The sequence below is a fragment of the Ranitomeya variabilis genome, chromosome 1, assembly GCF_051348905.1.
Source record: "Ranitomeya variabilis isolate aRanVar5 chromosome 1, aRanVar5.hap1, whole genome shotgun sequence".
Lineage (NCBI taxonomy): Eukaryota > Metazoa > Chordata > Amphibia > Anura > Dendrobatidae > Ranitomeya > Ranitomeya variabilis.
Genome location: NC_135232.1, coordinates 316,470,779 through 316,486,458, shown reverse-complemented (window position 1 = coordinate 316,486,458; position 15,680 = coordinate 316,470,779). Strand labels below are relative to the sequence as shown.

The following is a 15,680-nucleotide window of genomic DNA, read 5'->3' as shown; positions in this document are numbered from 1 at the left end:
GGCCCCATAGATGCCCCATATAATGCTCCATGCAGTTATGGCCCCATAGATGCCCCATATAATGCTCCATGCAGTTATGGCCCCATAGATGCCCCATATAATGCTCCATGCAGTTCTTTATGGCCCCATAGACGCTATATATAGCATTGTGCCACATGTAATGCTGCTGCTGAACTAAAAAAATGACATACCTCTCGTCGCTGCCCGCTGCTCCTCAGCGTCCCGTCTCTCCGCACTGACAGTTCAGGCAGAGGGCGGCGCACACACTAGTACATCATCGCGCCCTCTGACCTGAACAGTCACTGCAGAGGACGCGGAAGACGAGGCGGCGGTGGAACGCGGAAAGGTGAATATGACATACTCACCTGCTCCTGACATGGACCCTGCATGTCCCACGGTCTCCGGGAGCCGGCAGCTTCTTCCTGTAGTGTGCGGTCACATGGTACCGCTCATTATAGTATTGAATATGCGGCTCCACCCCTATGGGAGTGGTGTCCATATTCATTACTTTAATGAGCGGTACCAGTGACCGCTGAACAGGGGAAGAAGCTGCCGCACCAGAAGACTGTGGGACATGCAGGGACCGCGTGAGGAGCGCTGGGAGCAGGTGAGTATTTGACAGGCGTCGCTCACCTGCCGACCCCCCCGCCTTCCATGACTCGAGTATAAGCTGAGAGGGGCACTTTCAGCCCATTTTTTTGGGCTGAAAATCACGACTTATACTCGAGTATATACGGTATATTGAGGGGTGCTGTTTTTAAAATGGTATAACTTTTGGGGGTTCCCAATATATAGGACCCCAAAGTCACATCAAAACTGAACAGGTCCCTAAAAAAATAAGTTTTGTAAATTTCCTTGAAAAAATGAAAAATTACTGCTATATTTTGAAACCTTGTAAAATGTTAACAAAATAAGGCAACATTTTACAAATGGTGCTGATGTAAAGCAGACATGAGGGAAATGTTTATTAATGTTTTTGTGTAGCATGACTATCAAAGGAATAATCATTCAAAGTTTGAAAATTGCACAATTTTTAACATTTTTGTCAATTTTTTTATATTTTTATAAATAAATGTAAAACATATGAACCTAAATTTACCATTATTATAAAATATGATGTGCCACGAAAAAACTATCGCAAAATCAATGGAATATCTTAAAGCATTCCAGGGTTATTACTACATAATGTGACAATGGATAGATTTTTTAAAAATTGACCCGTCACTAAGGGGTTAATCCTGGGGGATACATATCAACCCTCGCATATGATCCCCTCACTGCCTTCCTCCGGATAGTCCCCAATAGTAATAGACTGGTAAGTAATGCTCAAAGAGCACCAATTGGTGAAAATTGTAAAGAAATCTTAAGTAAGACATGTGTAGAGCATGATTTTACCTGAAGCTGTGGTGCCATCTCCCCAGTGCGTGGTTCGGCTGCAGTGTCTTCTGGGAGAGGGGCATCACAGAAAATGTGGTTTTTATAAATAGTTTCCATAGACGAATGGGTGGAAATGTGACAACCTAATGTATAAAAAACTGCCATTGATAGGCACATGCACCACCAGCACTAACCGGAAGTCAACACGGCCGAGGGCGTTATCGGGAGAGGAGAGCGTGTGGCCCACAGTCATGCCCACGTGTGGTCACATGAGCGGTCACACAGTCTCCCCTGCTTTGAGTAGAGACGCCGTTGGTGGTGCCAAGCAACGGAGCAGCAGCGCGCATGCGCACATGACAGAAAAAAGTGAGTAGATATAAAAGATTGAAGCTGCGGTGTAAAGGATGTAGGGGAAAAGAGAAGGAGATGGAAGGATATGAAGGTAATAAGCGATCATAAGACCTATATAAGGAGGGTGTCACACTGCAAAGTGAGAAACACGCGCGAGTCTCTCGCCTCAATACCCGGCACTGCCGGCGGCGGTTCGGACCGGAGCGTTCAGCTGCATAGAAATACTTGCAGCCGCACACTCCGGTCCCGAGAGCAGTTGCAAGTGTGACACCGGCCTAAAGGTATGTGTCATTGATGTGATGCAATGGAATTAAAAACGGAAAGGCAATAAACATGAAAATGGTGTAAAAATAAAGGAGTAAATTTGTGATGAAGAATATAGGGATATAATGAAAAAGTTATCAAACAGCAGCAGAGATATGAAAAAAATAGTTGTCATAAGGAGTGTAAAATATATATACATAGAATAACAGGGCCATTGCACCGCTATGAGAACAACGAAATAGTGATTACAACAATACATCATTATAGTGAGGTAGTACTAACAATAAAGTGCTATGTGCAATAATATCAGAAAGCTTCCTGGAAGATTAAGAGAATATAGAAGAACTAGATGGTGGCCCGATTCTAATGCATCGGGTATTCTAGAATATGTATGTAGTTTATTTATGAAGATTTCAGAATAATGCAATGAATACACAGGATTCGGCCAGCCGGGCACGACCAATTAGCGAAGTGTGGTTCAAATCCCGCACCAATTCACGGCCGGACTGCGCCTGTCGCTGATTGTTCATGGCCGGCCGGGCGCGACCAACCAATCTGTGAAGCCAGGGCAAGCTGCAGGTTTTTGAAAGAGTCTCACAGCCCACGTAGCATATAACAGCCCACGTAGTATATAGCACAGCCACGTAGTATATTGCACAGCCACGTAGTATATAGGACAGCCACGTAGTATATAGCACAGCCATATAGTATATAGGACAGCTCACGTAACAGACAGCCACGTAGTATATTGCACAGCCACGTAGTATATTGCACAGCCCACGTAGTATATTGCACAGCCACGTAGTATATAGCACAGCCCATAATCTCAAAAATGTCTACCAATCCAGAAATTTATTGCAGCAAGGTAGTAATGGTACTAGATTAGATTAATATTTACCTTTTAATAATAATATTTAAAACCCAAATTTTGACAAGAACCAACAAACCAGACACTACACTGCAAACAACACTGTACACCCAATATTGAACAAACAACTTCTATGGGTATATCAAAATTCAAATATTGCTCAAATTAGTTCCTAAATCTTAGTCTCTCAGCCAATAGACTCATACAACCTGAGCGATATCATGGCAGTGGCTTTTGGCACTATGCAATTACTTTCTATGTCATATGTGAATAAAAAAGTAGCTATATTATATAAATGCCACATATTGCATACTTGCCATAATTATAAACAAACAAAAAAAAAGACATCTGCTTAAAGTAATGGAATGGTCTCACCCGGGTTCATATACATCGATTCATCCTGGTCTCTAGGACGGCTCCAAATGTTGATCCGGGGGTGGGGATCACCGCAAGATGATTTTGAACAAGAAGGTTGTTTATTCCTTGTGAGGAAAACACTTTCCTCCCCCAACCTTGTTATTTATTTCTTTTTCCTCCCCTGATGATTTGAGAAATGAAACGCATTGGAAGGTTATGGGGATAATATTTAATGTCTGAGAATCCTAGTGGTGGGTTTTGAAGTTCATGGGGATTTGTGTATATCCATCCTCCACCTCCGGATCGCCAGAAGAATTCTTTTGGAGTCGTCCTGGAGACCAGGATGAATCGATGTATATGAACCCGGGTGAGACCATTCCATTACTTTAAGCAGATTTTTTTTTTTTTTGTTTATAATTATGGCTACTATGCAATATGTGGCATTTATATAGCTACGTTTTTTATTCACATATGACATAGAAAGTAATTGCATAGTGCCAAAAGCCACTGCCATGATATCGCTCAGGTTGTATGAGTCTATTGGCTGAGAGACTAAGATTTAGGAACTCATTTGAACAATATATGTTTGTAGTGTGGTGTCTGGCTTGTTGATTCTTGTCAAAATTTGGGTTTTAAATATTATTAAAAGGCAAATTTAATATAGCACAGCCCATGCAGTATATAACACAGCCCACGCAGTATATAACACAGCCCACGCAGTATATAACAGCCCACGTAGTATATAGCACAGCCACGTAGTATATTGCACAGCCACATATATAGCACAGCCCACGTAGTATATAGCACAGCGACGTAGTATATAACACAGCCCACGCAGTGTAAGACACAGCCCACGCAGTATATAACAGGCCACATAGTATATTTCACAGCCACGTAGTATATAGCACAGCCCACGTAGTATATAACACAGCCCACGTAGTATATAGCACAGCCCACGTAGTATATAGCACAGCCCACGCAGTATACAACACAGCCCACATAGTATATAGCACAGCCATGTAGTATATTGCACAGCCACGTAATATATTGCAGTCATGTAGTATATAGCACAGCCCACGCAGTATATAACGGCCCATGCAGTATATAACACAGGCCACATAGTATTTAGCACAGCCCATGTAGTATATAGCACAACCGCGTAGTATATAGCCCAGCCCACGCAGTATATAACAGCCCACGTAGTATATAGCACAGCCACGTAGCATATAGCACAGTCACGTAGTATACTGCACAGCCACATAGTGTATAGCACAGCCCACGTAGTATATAGCACAGCGACGTATATAACACAGCCCCGCAGTATATAACGCAGCCCACGTAGTATATAACAGCCCACATAGTATATAACAGCCCACATAGTATATAGCAATGTGGGCGCCATATCCCTGTTAAAAAAAAGAATTAAAATAAAAAATAGTTATATACTCACCTTCCGGCAGGCCCCGGATCCACCCCAGGCCTTTAGCGATGCTCCTCGCGACGCTCCGTTCCCAGTAATGCCTTGCGGCAATTACCCGTGATGATGTAGCGGTCTCGCGAGACCGCTATGTCATCTGGGGTCATTGCCACAATGCATTCTTGGGACCGGAGTGTCGCAAGGAGCGGGAAAGACTGCCGCGGACGCCGGAAGGTGAGAATATAATGATTTTTTTTATTATTACTTTTAACATTGTTTTTACTATTGATGCTGCATAGGCAGCATCAATAGTAAAAAGTTGGTCACACAGGGTTAATGGTAGCATTATGCCGCGGTGTAACGCAGTCCATTTAACGGACTGCTAAGACGCTATGTGGGCACTGACTGGAGGGGAGTATGGAGAGGGCACTGACTGGAGGGGAGTAGGGATGGGCCAATTCACGGCCAGACTGTGCCTGTCGAAATCAGCAACGCGGGATTTCCATGACAGACAAACAGACGGAAGTGGACCTTAGACAATTATATATATAGATAGTGGGACAATAACCAATGAATCAAAAATGGAGGGGAAGAGGGACAACTTTAGTCCGTTGTTATCCAGATGCAATTGCGCCAATGTCCCTTCATTCCCCTGTCAAATAGATATCCCACAGCCAGCAAAAGTAAAGAACATCTGATAGAAAGGGCAAGTATTACACACTAGGAGATAAAATATAAAAGTTAAAATCAAGAATAAGAACAAGCAGTAAAAGACATACAGTGGGGGGAAAATAGTATTTAGTCAGCGACCAATTGTGCAAGGTCTCCCACTTAAAAAGATGAGAGAGGCCTGTAATTGACATCATAGGTAGACCACAACTATGAGAGTCAAAATGAAAAAGCAAATCCAGAAAATCACCTTGTCTAATTTGGCAAGATTTATTTTGCAAATTATTCTGGAAAATAAGTATTTGGTCATTAACAAAAGTTCATCTCAATATTTTGTTATATATCCTATGCTGGTAATGACAGTGGTCAAACATTTTCTGTAAGTCTTGACAAGGTTGGCACACACTGTTGGTGGTATGTTGGCCCATTCCTTTATGCAGATCTCTAGAACAGTGATGTTTTGGACATGTCGCTGGGCAACAAGAACTTTCAACTCCCTCCAAAGGTTTTCTATGAGGTTGAGATCTGGAGACTGGCTAGGCCACTTCAGGACCTTCATATGCTTCTTACGAAGCCACTCCTTCATTGCCCTTGTGGTGTGCATGGGATCATTATCATGCTGAAAGACCCATCCACGTTTCATCTTGAATGCCCTTACTGATGGAAGGAGATTTGCACTCAAAATCTCACAATACATGGCCCCTTTCATTCTTTCATGTACACGGATCAGTCGTCCTGGTCCCTTAGCAGAGAAACAGCCTCAAAGCATGATGTTATCACCTCCATGCTTCACAGTAGGTATGTTGCTCTTTGGATGCAACTCAGCATTCTGTCTCCTCCAAACGCCAAGTTTTGTTTCTACCAAACAGTTCTACTTTGGTTTCATCACACCATATGACATTCTCCCAATACTGTTCTGGATAATCCAAATCCTCTCTAGCAAACTTCAGATGGACCCTGACATGTACTGGCTTAAGCAAGGGGACACATCTGGCACTGCAGGATCTGAGTCCCTGACAGGGTAGTGTGTTACTGTTGGTAGGCTTTGTTACTGTGGTTCCAGCTCTATGCAGGTCATTTACTAGGTCCCCCCGTGTGGTTCTGGGATTTTTGCTCACCGTTCTTGTGATCATTTAGACCCCACGAGGTGAGATCTTGTGTGGAGCCCCAGATCGAGGGAGATTATCAGTGGTCTTGTATGTCTTCCATTTTCTTATTATTGCTCCCACAGTTGATTTCATCACGACAAGCTGCTTGCCTATTGCAGATTCAGTCTTCCCAGCCTGGTGCAGGGCTACAATTTTGTTTCTTGTGTCCTTCGACAGCTCTCTGGTGTTCTCCATAGTGGAGTTTGGAGTGTAACTGTTTGAGGTTGTGGTTCAAAAAAAATCACTGCACGCGTACGAGTTGAAAATTATGCTTCAAGTGAGGATTTATTAATAGTGATTGCTGAAGCGACAGGCAAAATGACATTTCGGCCAGTTAATAGCCTTAATCACATAGTCGCCCATTTAATGAAGCATCTTAGGTCAAAGATAGTTATTATCCCTGTGGCGTAGTATTTCATACAATATGAAGAAGGTTCCACACAGTAGGTTCTGGTGTGGAGCGGTCTCTATCCGTTGGTGGCACAGTGGTAAAAGTTGACACTTCCGTGTCACCACGCTTAGACACGGAAGTGTCAGCTTTTACCACTGTGCCACCAATGGATAGCGACAGCTCCACAGCAGAATCTACTGTGTGGAACCTTCTTTTGTCAGCACCTGTGAAAGATTTCACAATTTAGAACCCATTACTCTGGGTACTTCACCTTAACACAAGTCCAGTATTTACCAGTGGGGATACACCATATCATATTGTATTAAATACTACACCACAATGGGCGACTGTGATCAAGGCTATTAACTGGCCGAAACATCATTTTGTCTGTCGCTTCAGCAATCACTATTAATAAATCCTCACTTGAAGCATAATTTTCAACTCGTACGTGTGCAGTGATTTTTTTTAACTATCGTTTATGGGACCACTGGCCCCTTTCACTAGCACCATCATTCTAATCTTTAAGTTGAGTGCTAGCCATTGTATTTTTGAGTCTATTGTTTGAGGTTGTGGACAGGTGTCTTATACTGATAACAAGTTCAAACAGGTGCCATTACTACAGGTATTAAGTGGAGGACAGAGGAGCCTCTTAATGAAGAAGTTACAGGTCTGTGAGACCCAGAAATCTTGCAAGTTTTTAGATGACCAAATACTTATTTTCCACCATATTTTGCAAAATAAATCTTGCCAAATCAGACAAGGTGATTTTCTGGATTTATTTTCTCATTTTGACTCTCATAGTTGTGGTCTACCTATGATGTCAATTACAGGCCTCTCTCATCTTTTTAAGTGGGAGAACTTGCACAATTGGTCGCTAACTAAATACTTTTTTTCCCCACTGTAGATGCCAAACACAAAATGCATGGTGTGAAATAATCAGAGGAAAGGGTCAAAACAAAGTCCGTAGTTGCCATATCCAACTGGATTCTTTTTGTGCCAGAAGGCGACTGAGATTGCCCCTACGCAGATCCGTTTGTATCCGGTCAATACACTTATATGTAGACCTGAGGATCGCAAGAGTGGTATATCTTGAAATGCCTGGGAATGGTTGCTTTACCCACTGGGGCTATGGTGATGTATTAGGAGCACTTTTTGTATAATTTCTTTTGCAATTTGCATTTTAACTTAAATTTTTTTTTTCCAATAAACTGTTTATATTTTATTGAGCTGGAACATTGCATTTTTTCTATCTTCCAAGGTGGATAGTAGCGCCTCACTAAATGGTCCCGGAGATTTTGGGAATGTCTTGCTGTGAAGGAGGGACGAGGGTGGTAGGTATGCTCACCTGTGATTTTGCACTTAAACCTCGGCATATTATCCTCATCTTTTAACAGGGTCACTAGACGGCTTACCCTTTAACTGTACCTAGTTCCCCTTTTATGATTCCTAGAGTTTGATGAACTGTCTGCAGCCCTTGGACCCCAAAAGAACAATTTTACTTTCATCACTCCACAAAATGTTTCTCCATTTCTCTTTAGGCCAGTTGATGTGTTCTTTGGCAAATTGTATCCGCTTCAGTACGTCTTTTTTTTAACAGTGGGACTTTGCGGGGACTTTTTGCTAAGAGATTCGCTTCACACAGGCGTCTTCTGTCAGTACTCTCAGGTAACCGGAGACTGTCTTTGATCATCCTGGAGCTGATCATTGGCTGAGCCTTTGCCACTCTGGCTATTTTTCCATCCATTCGAATGGTAGACTTCCTTTTTCTACCAAATCTCTCTGGTTTGGCTTTCCATGTTGGAGATCATTTTAGCTGAACAGCCTATCATTGTCTGCACTTCTTTATAAGTTTTACCCACTACAATCAAATTTTTAATCAAAGTACGCTGTTCTTCTGAACAATGTCTCGAACGACCTATATTTCTCAGGCTTTTAAGGAGAAATGCATGTACAACATGGCCTGACTTCACCCTTAAATAAGAGCTACCAGATTTAGACCTGCTTCTTCACAGAATAATTGACCTCACTGATTGAACTCCACACTGCTATTATTTTGAACACACCCCCTTTCAATTAATTATTCTAATACACAGACTCAAAAACATGCAGATCATGAATGCAGAGTTTGTTGGTCTTCTTAGAATCTACTGCACCAGCTGATAAATTGTTTGACATGTGGTAATATAATTTATACCAAAAACAGTGATTAATCTGGTTAGTTATATTGAACTGCTATTATTTTGAACACTACAAGCATATCTGAGTGCTGTCTATAAAAAATGCACACGGACCAATGTTATTCAATGGAGCAGTGCAGATGAACAATTTTATTTCATTGACTTTGACAAAAGTTCAAAAAGTTATTTTCTTACAGATACGTTGCAGTTCTGTTACTACCGTACATACTCGTGTATAAGCCAAGATTTTCAGCACATTTTTTGTGCTGAAAACGCTCCCCCCCCCCTTAGATTATACACAAGTCATTGTCCAGAAAGCCAAATGGGGAGCGGCGGAGCAGTGGCAGGAGCCAGCTAATAGAAGACATCATACTCACCCTCCTGGCGCCGTCGCTGCATCTCCATCCCGGCGGCTCTTCCAGTCCTGAACGGTTACGTGGTTCCGCTCATTAAGGTAATGAATATGCACGCATCTCTACTCCCATAGGCGTGGAGCGCATATTCATTACCTTAATGAGCGGAACCACGTGACCGCTCAGCACAGGAGAGCTGCCACGCCGGCACAACGGAGATGCAGCGATTGCGCGAGAAGAGTGAGTAGGAAGGAGGGGAAGTGGGCCATGCATACAACGATGAGATGGGGGGTGAGCCATGTGGGACCGGGGGAGCCATGCATACAACACAGCCCATGTAGTATATAACACAGCCCACGTAGTATATAACACAGCCCACGTAGTATATAACACAGCCCACGTAGTATATAACACAGCCCACATAGTATATAGCACAGCCACGTAGTATATTGCACAGCCACGTAGTATATTGCACAGCCACGTAGTATATTGCACAGCCACGTAGTATATTGCACAGCCATGTAGTATATAACACAGCTCACATATTATATAACAGCCACGTAGTATATTGCACAGCCACGTAGTATATTGCACAGCCACGTAGTATATTGCACAGCCACGTAGTATATAGCACAGCCCACGTAGTATATAGCACAGAGATGTAGTATATAACAGCCCACACAGTATATAACACAGCCCACGCAGTTTACAACACAGCCCACGCAGTATCTAACAGCCCACGTAGTATATAGCAAAGTGGGCACCATATCCCTGTTAAAAAAATAATTAAAATAAAAAATAGTTATATACTCACCCTCCGGCGGCCCCTGGATCCAGCCCAGGCGTTTAGTGATGCTCCTCAGGACGCTCCGGTCCCAAGAATGCATTGCGACAATAACACGTGATGATGTAGCAGTCTCGCTACATTCTTGGGACCGGAGCGTCGCGAGGAGCGGGAAAGGCGCCGGAAGGTGAGAATATAATGATTTTTTATTTTTTTAATTCTTTTTAACATTAGATCTTTTTACTATTGATGCTGCATAGGCAGCATCAATAGTAAAAAGTTGGTCATACAGGGTTAATAGCAGCGTTAACGGACTGCGTTACACCGCGTTATGCCGCAGTGTAACGCAATCCATTTAACGGACTGCTAAACCGCTATGTGGGCGCTGACTGGAGGGGAGTAGGGAAGGGCAAATTCGCGGCCGGACTGTGCCCGTCGCTGATTGGTCGTGGCCAGCCAGCCGCGACCAATCAGCGACGTGGGATTTCCGTGACAGACAAACAGATGGACGGAAGTGACCCTTAGACGATTATATAGATAGATACTCGAGTATATACGGTAAGTTAGCTGTTAGCTGTAAATGGTCTTGTAAATGATTAATAGCTATTGCTGTAAAAAATGGATGGTATATGCATGAAGAGTGAGAACAAATTAGAGTTTTCTGGCAAAACTGTTGACAGAACCCGCTCTGGTAGAAACTGTGTAGATCATACGGCAAACGCCATGATAACTGCAGCATGCAAATGTAAGCAAGCACCAATCGATGATCTACCAAAATGATCGCCATTTGGTCTGGGCAGGTAATTTGCAAATTGATTGGTTCTTGTTTACTCATATTTACATGCTTCGATTATTACGAGATTTCTTTATGAACGATTGCTCCCCACAGTTACCATTATTGCCACCAGCGCGTCCCTATTTAGACAACGCTTCCCTAATTCAGGTCATAAATATACGCTAAGGAATTGCAGTGAATACAATTATTTATTATTTATAAGTGAAGTTGCATAAACCCAAGCGGTCTGAAGCGAATAATAACAAAAAATTATAGTTTTTCAGATTAAAAAAACACCTTTTTTTCTTTTAAAAAGCTGACTGTTTTTCAGTGGGCTCTGTCTGGTTTTGCATTTTGAGATAAGCCATGGGGACAAGATTAGCACTACTTATAAGGCTACTTTCACACTAGCGTCGTGCACTGCACGTCGCTATGCGTCGTTTTGTAGAAAAAACGCATCCTGCAAAAGTGCTTGTAGGATGCGGTTTTTTTCCATTGACTTGCATTAGCGACGCAGTGTGACGCATTGCCACACGTCGCAACCGTTGTGCGACGGTTGCGTCGGACCGTCGCCACCAAAAAACGTTGCTTGTAACGTTTTTTGGTGCGTCGAGCCCGTCTTTTCCGACCGCGCATGCGCGGCCGGAACTCCGCCTCCCCGCACCTCACAATGGGGCAGTGGATGCGTTGAAAAACAGCATCCGCTGCCCCCGTTGTGCGGCGCTTCCACAGTATGCGCCGGTGCGCCACAACGTCGCATTGCGATGTGCAGTGCACGACGCTAATGTGAAAGTAGCCTAAGAGAAAAGTCAACACCCATTTCAAGTCAAGAATTCCTTAAAGGGACTCTGTCACCTGAATTTGGAGGGAACAATTTTCAGTCATATGGGCGGGTTTTCGGGTGTTTGATTCGCCCTTTCCTTACCCGCTGGCTGCATGCTGGCTGCAATATTGGATTGAAGTTCATTCTCTGTCCTCCATAGTCCAAGATTGCCTTGTGCAGGCATGTACTACGGAGGACAGAGAATGAACTTCAATCCAGTATTGCAGCCAGCATGCAGCCAGCGGGTAAGGAAAGGGTGAATCAAACACCCGAAAACCCCGCCCCTATGACTGAAAATTGTTCCCTCCAAATTCAGGTGACAGAGTCCCTTTAACCCCTTTTGACCTTAATGACGAAGCCAAATTTTACAATTCTGACCATTGTCACTTGATGTGGTTTTTATCCTGGAACGCTTCAATGGATCCCACTGATTCTAAGACTTTTTTCATGACATATTGTACTTCATGATAGTGGTTCAATTTCTTCACTACAACTTGGGTTTATTTGTGAAATAAATGGAAATTTGGCGAAACTTTAAAAAATGTGGCAATTTTCAAACTTTGAATTCTTATGCCCTTAAATCAGTATGAGATACGTCATACAAAATAATAAATAAATGATATCTCCCACATGTCTACTTTACATCCGCACAATTTGTGAACATTTACCTTTTCACAAACATTTTACTTCAGAACAATTTTTTTTTTCACAAGTATAAAAAGGAAAAATGAACAACAAAATTTGTTGTGCAATTTCTGTTGAGCATGCCGATACCCCATATGTGGGGTAGCACTACTGTTTGGGCACAAGGCAGAGCTCGGAAGGGAAGGAGCACCGTTTTACTTTTTGATCTCAAAATTGGCTGGAATAGACAGCAGATGCCATGTTGGGTTTGGAGAGCCCCTAATGTGCCTAAACAGCAGAAAACCCCCCACTTCTGACCCCCTTTGAAAACTAAACTCCTCAAGGATTTTATCCAAGGGTATATTGAGCATTTTGAACCCACAGGTGCAACACAGAATTTGACAACATTAGGTCATCATATTGAAAAAGTTAATTTTCTTCACAAAAATCTTATTTTAGCCCCAAATTTCTCACTTTTGCCAGAGATTACACCAAAAAGTGGACCCCACAACTTGTTACCCACTGGCGATACCCCATATTTAGTCAAAATTTTCTGTTTGGGCAAACAGCAGGGCTCGAACAGGAAGGGGCACAATGTGAAATATGGAACACAAATTTGGCTTTATTTGAAATAGATTGTAATATTTGCAGATCCTGTGTGGTTCAAGAGCAACAGAAATCCCCCATAATTGTCTTTTTTTGTAAATTATACCATCTAATTTATTACTCTAGGGAGATATTGAGTAGTTTGGTACAATTTGCATTTATTTTATGATTCTGAAGAACACACCGCAGCACCAGCCAGCAACCGCTGGGCACCCGGAGACACCCGGACACCCCCTCATCCCAGCCTATGGCCTACACCCATGCTATCTGTAAGGCATGTCCGCTTTGTAAGACGCACCCCCCATTTTCCCCCCAACTTTGGGAGAAAAAAAGTGCATCTTACAAAGCAAAAAATACAGTAATTTTATTCCAGAGGCTGCTAAAACATTTGAAGGGAAAAATAACTGTCATGATACCACAGTGGTGGGGTGACTGCGGTATTTGGTCCTGCCTCTGAAGCTTCAGCAGTGATGACCGACCCCACTACCATCGGGCTGTGGAATTCCATGGCGTCACTCACTGAAAAATGCTCTACTTCAGAGGCAGATTAAGTATCACATCCGGAGCAAAGCAGGGTGTACACTTGCTCAGCGCTAAATGTTCTGCGAGCCATTGCTTTATTCACCTGCCTAACAAAAACCTACCCTAATCTAACACTACTAGCCCTAAACCTAATCTAATACTAGTATTTTTTTTACTGACTATCCATAATAAGAGTAACCCTAACCCTAATAAGTGTAACCCTAACTGCAAAAAATGAGAAAAATAACAATTATAAAAAAATATACCGTATATAATTTGACAATGGGGATGGCACAGAATGGGGGTAATCAGTGAGGTTTAGGGGGTTTGCAGACGCGGACGTAGAAATGATTTTTTGTCACTTTTTCTTTTCTGATAGGAGAAAAGAGAGAGGCACAGCCCAAGTGCTGTTATATTTACTAGTACTGGGGGCTTTTGATCACTGTGATAGGGTTTATCACAGTAATCAAAAGCCAGCAGCCAATGAGAAAATTCCCAGCTGGGTGCAGGCAGGCAGATCTTGGCGGGCGCACTGCACATGCGCCCGCCATTTTCTTTCTGCAGAAGGAAGGAGGAGGACCGAGGGATCACTGATCCTGTACCTAAGGTATCGTTGTGGGCTCAGAGGACCCCATTACTCTCTTCACTGATATGTTAGATCATATCAGAGAAGAGAGAAATGGATTTTAAATCTGACTTTTTTTATATACATATGATTGCCGTTATTTGGCATAGACAGAAAGCTGTGAATCAGTGGTGTGGCCAGGCTTATATGGAGGACTACATGGCAGGAGGTTTACTAGTCCTCTAATGATAATCTCCTGCTGATAAAACTGTGATTGTAGTAAAGCTACAGCAAGAAGCCCAGTAAGTGGCACATCACTGGAATCAAGATTTCTGTCAGTACATTATGCTGCTCCTAGATTAGGTGTAAAAATACTGAAGGCAGATTTCCTTCAAGTCTGACTTGCTTATATTTACTTTAAGCACTACTTTTACCCTCCATACAATATAATATTTTATTATAGGTCAATAGTGTCCATTTAGCAAACTTGACCGCTATTACAAAAACGCTAAATACATGTAAACAGTTTCACAGGCTGAACTAGATTAGATGAAAGGAGTTTTTCTGCCGATGAACTTCAGTAGTCTTCCTTTTCACAGACATAATGCCTTGGTGTATCGGTAGTGATTGATTTATGCAAGTAAATTTGGTTAGCAAAAAGCTGAAAAGTAAAAGTGACAAGAATTGTTTTGGTAAAGTTATCATTACAAAGCATAAAAACATTAGCACTGTAAAAACAATTTAAATCAAACAATTAATAAATTACTTTATTAAATGACCATCATAAAACAATAAATTACTTGGCTATATTAGTTATCGCCATTACTGTAACAAGCTGTACAATACAGTGAACCTACTACTTATAGGGGTTAGTAAATGGCAGGGATAAACATGCTGGAATTGCTTTTCATCTGCATTACAAATAAATTGTTTATTTATATTGATGGAAAAATGGCTCGTAAAAAATACAGGTTGACATGTTTTGCATTTTTGTATGAAAATATCTGAAATTTGCCAATTTTTTTTTTTTTAATTAGCAATTTTCCAACTTTGGATGCTTATAACCTAAAAACCAGATAGTCATACCACACAAACTAGTTAACAATGTGTACTTTACGTCAGCATCATTTTTCAAACGACTTTTCTGTACCACTGGAGTACAGAGCAGAGTCACAAATCTCAGTTCCCTACCGCAGTCTTCTGTTATCAGCGCCTCTCCGGAGGGTCTTCTGCAGGCTGTGACTAGCTGGACCGCTCCAGTGTTTGCTGGGCTAGCCAGATGTCATAACTCGGCTAAGGCCGTAGAATACGGCCGAGTGTTATGTGAGAAAACATCGCATAGCACCCTGCCCAGTGATAATCTATGGGGCAGATCCAAGGCCGGTTTTAGGCAAAGTGGGGCCCTAGGCAAAGTTTAAAATGGGGCCCCAAATGCTAACATATTGCACATCATACAGAAGCATTTTGGTTGTATTTACATGCGCTGATCTCAGGCCGCTAAACGAGTGTGATCGACAATACTGAAGTCGTTGGACGCTTGTTTCCCGGCCTTTTTCCACCATCTGAGAAAGAATGAAGGGGACAGAACGATCACTAATAGATCACTAAC

The 15,680-nt window shown here is 42.4% G+C and overlaps 1 long non-coding RNA gene across 1 annotated transcript in view; it reads left to right on the top strand.

Annotated features, from left to right (window-relative positions):
• Positions 1–1,403: 1,403 nt before the first annotated feature.
• LOC143793959 (uncharacterized) overlaps positions 1,404–15,680 on the top strand; it is an 80,586-nt gene continuing 66,309 nt past the window's right edge. The window contains exons 1-2 of the long non-coding RNA XR_013220353.1: positions 1,404–1,743; positions 8,101–8,177. This is a non-coding gene — a long non-coding RNA (uncharacterized LOC143793959). The remainder of the gene's footprint in view (positions 1,744–8,100; positions 8,178–15,680) is intronic.